This window comes from Centrocercus urophasianus, unplaced genomic scaffold (assembly GCF_019232065.1).
Source record: "Centrocercus urophasianus isolate 14NV4802_14NV808 unplaced genomic scaffold, USGS_Curo_1.0 seq_32, whole genome shotgun sequence".
In the NCBI taxonomy this organism is placed as follows: domain Eukaryota; kingdom Metazoa; phylum Chordata; class Aves; order Galliformes; family Phasianidae; genus Centrocercus; species Centrocercus urophasianus.
The window spans coordinates 4,359,264-4,363,579 of record NW_024884889.1 but is presented as its reverse complement, the minus strand read 5'-3'; positions in this window follow the sequence as shown (position 1 = coordinate 4,363,579).

The following is a 4,316-nucleotide window of genomic DNA, read 5'->3' as shown; positions in this document are numbered from 1 at the left end:
CTTCTCAACAAGAAGCAGTGCTTGGAAGAGCCAGATCCTGTGTCCAGAAATGTACTTTCACTGAGTAGAGGAGTTTAGGCATTCAAACTAAATTAAATGGGTGGAAAAGATTTTACAATTAGCAAACAAATCTCCTGCTTCCACAGGCAGCTGAGACTGGTTTCCTTCAGAGCATTATTTCTCCAAACTAAGAGGGAGAGGGGGAGTTTGAGGAAAGGGCATTCCTGTCTATAACAAGTATTTACTGCTCTTCCATTCCTATAGTCTCTGCTTCTGGATAGTCATTTGTATTTTTTGCTGACTCCACAGCGATCTGGAATTTAGAATTGGTGAAAAGATGGTCATAAGCCTCTCCAGGAGACTTATGAATTAAAACCCACTGGGAAACTTATATTTCCCTACTTCTTCTTGGGAAGAAGTAACTTGTTGCAGTATTTTGGAAATAGTTGATGGATTATGCAAGTGGCTCTAGGGCAGTGCTGCATTGTTGGTCAATTAGACAGCAGTATACAGCCTGCACAAATCAAATTATCTTGTGGTTTTATGTACCTCTGTACCAGCTGAGCAAATATTAGAGAGACTGAACTTATGGTCTAATTTTTTCCAACAAACTATTTTCATTGAGCCGGAAGGTCACTGCTGAACAGGCTTATGACAGTGTGATATGAGTGTGCTGTAAATAAAAGCCAATAGCTTTCGAGGTAGGTAAACTAGAGTGGACGATTTTGTGATAATCTACTGCCAGTACAACATGTAAAATCTGACACCATTGTACTTAGCAGCAGCAGTTTAATTGTCTCTGTAAGAGGGAAAAGTCCACAGACAAAAAAAAACCCTATTCTGAAATAAAGCCTCTGGATATGGAAATCTAAGGAAATATTAATATTAGGAAGAAAAATTATGCCTGAATAAAAGATGAAGAAAATGAGAAAAAATAAGCTGAAAAATCTTGCTAACTAGCCAAAAAGAATCGTAGAATGGCCTGGGTTGAAAAGGACCACCATGCTCATCTAGTTTCAACCCCCTTGCCATGGGCAGGGTTGTCAACCACCAGACCAGGCTGCCCAGAGCCACAGCCAGCCTTGTCTTGAAGGGTAATACATGGCTCTTACTGCCATAAACCATTTAAGTCATGCTTTCAGAGCCCAACTCTGTTGAAGACATTAAGAAAAGCCTCACAGACTAAATCAGCTCTTTCATATCAATCTGCAAACTAGAAGTCCTCCTGTCTTTTTTTTCTTTTTTTTACCCGTTCAGCTGATTTTGTGTCCTTTTCAGAAATGCCTTCAACAATTTTATCAGTAGAGAAAATGGAAACTATGCTACTCACATGTGCCTCCCAAAGTGAAAGTGGGAGGGGGAAGACTCTGAGGTTGATACAACTTAATCAGCTTTTGAGTTTCTTGATTGAACGGTTCTGTCAGTAAAATGGTTCTGGGACCTGAGAACTGCCAAACAGTAATGGTTGTCTGGCTTTGCCATTCCCACCATCTCCCTGCGCAGGGAAAGAGAAAGTTTAGAGGAGGATTCAAAAGATCAGTTGATATTACATTGCAATGCTAACTGTACAACAAGGCCTCTTAGGCACTGGGTTCATTTTATAGTTATAATTATTTTGTTCATGGTGTTACCTGTACTACAGCGTATGAAACACAGCATATGCCTAAGGTGGTGGCTTAGCAAGATCTGAGTTGCCAGTGTGTTCATTGCCACTAAATTTAACCTTTGTTGGAAATCTTGTCAAAACGTAGCACCTGGATTAAACATTTTGAAAATGAGACTGGGATCACATAACTGTAGTTGGCCTATTGATTTAAACAGGAGACCAGTCAGGTGCTGTGGTGGCCGATTAAGGACATTTTGACAAGGCAAGAAAAAAAGTAGATGAGGAAAATAATAAAATGTAGAAAATATGCTGTAAAGCAGACATCCTCCTGTTGTCCTGTGATGATAATACCATGGAGTCCACAGGTGAATTTTCACACAGTCTTCCTGGCAAACATGGAACCCATAATGGATAGATGCTCAAAGTGTAGGTCTCAAAATATAGCGGGAGACATGTGCATCATATTGGAGAGCCTGGCCCCCTCTGCACCATTCCAGAGTCTCTGATGTGTTTTGGAACTCTATGGATTCACTCAGGTACAAGACAAAAGGCTACAGTTTTCTGACAAGTTCTGAGACCAACATCGAGCAACAAGGAGTCCTCACAAGGGACTGTGTGGCAGAGACTGAATCTCTGGTGAACACCATCATGCAGTTACAGTTTTAATGAAAATTGAAAGCTTAAGTGCCGCCATTTTCAGTATCACTTTTCCCTAAAATGATTTATTGACCACTTATACATGATACATTCTCCTGTCATGAATAACACACTATATATTTATTTTCGTGAATAATGGCTCCCATTTTAATTGATAGCTTCAGACAGAGAAGTAGATTTATTTCTACAATGAGTAAAACTGCTCTCAAAATACAGCCTGTATAAATTATTTTAGTATGTATTTCAGTTTTTGCAATCCAGTACGATCCTAATCTTAAGAGAAATCAATCAAATAAGATCTGATACATTACTAAACAGCAGCCTTTATAAAGTACACTGAGACAGTTTTCTACAGTGTTTTTAAAATTTGTGTTAAATGGTGTTGCCAGGAGTTTTCACTGAACCAAGAAGCTTTTGACTTGGCTGATATATATGTCTGTAAGATGTCTGTTTTATTCTCTGTTGGCTTATTTGTCTTTTACAGACACAATATCTGTATAAATACAGCACCTCACTATTTCTCTCCCCTCCCCTCCCCTCTCTTCTCTCTCTTTTTTTCTTTTTTTTTAAAAAAAGATAAAAATTTAAAATTCCACTATGTTAATAATCCAGACTTCTGCAATGCTTGAGCTTGTATGGGCAGATTATGTACTTTGTATTCATTCCTGAGTGTGACACCAAACAGCGTTAAGCCTATGAGGGATTCTCTTAGTGAAGAAGATGATCACAGTTCAGAACTGAAAACCCCATCACTTGCAAATGATCTCATTCTGATATTAATACTCAAGCCAATATGTGGTATGTGGTCACAAATAATCCACAGCTGTATGCTGCTGAACAACAGATTTGTTAAAGGAATAAACCGGCATACATTTCTGTGTATAACAATCTAAAGCTTGCTGTGAATCATTTCTAAACTGAATTCTAAATTGAATTAAAATGTTACACAGTATGCACTAGCTGGCTTCATTAAAAACAAACAAAGAAACAACAACAACAACAACAACAAAATAGAAACCCAAACAAACAGAAATTCCTGAACAAATTGCATTGGAATGCATTGACCTATTTACATTTGTAATATATTCACCTAACAGTAACTTTTGAGAACTACTATTTATTCTTTGATGTTGTAAATGGTACAGTTTTCTTTTCCTCCTTGACAAGGATTTCCTTGTTGGAGCCTGGCTAGGGTTTTGCAGGGTATTACTCCAACATATGTGTAAATATTTGTATATAAAGGATTCTACATCCTTTATATAGGAAATTCCAGAATAATGCACCAATATCAGATTATTATATCTGAATATTTTTCAGTATGCTAAGAGACTCGTGATGTGGACGTAGTCAAATATAGTGAGTAAAGGACAGAGAAAAGTTTGTGAATGTACTCTAAGTGAAATGAGACAAACGTGAATTGCTAAGAATGAACTTCAAAGGTAAGTTTTGGCAAAGATTGGCAGAATGTACAGAAGAGGAAAATATTCTTGTATCTTGAGTAAGACACTTCACCATCTACCACGTCAGTTATTTAAATTCTGAATAGCAACATTATTTGGTGCCAGGTTATATTTTACTTTTATATTTATAAACACTCTGAGTATTTCAGTTGAAAGACACTGCTGTGGAATAGGATATTAGCTATGGAATGTATCAAGATGTTTTAATCTCAAGAGGAACTGCTTACAAATCTGGCATTCATGCCAGGTGTGTTGTATGACAATTTAGCATTTATTCTACATACAGTGCTGTCTTTGCTTTCGTATATTTTTTCATATCTATTTTCTTTGCTACAGCTACATTATTTGAAAGAAAATGGAAATACTAAATGCTATATGAATTTGAATAAATATTATCTATGTTTGCCTTAACATGCAATTTTTTTTCTTACTATAAAGCAAATAAGCCATTTTCTTAAGAAAACACAGACTTGATTGCTACAAACCGTAGTTTGCTATTTTGCTATTTAAGCTATGAAGTCAAGATATGTTTTAATAAAATACAGCAGTTAATTAAATTCAGTTGTTTAGCAAAAGCAAAGACTGAGGAAAGT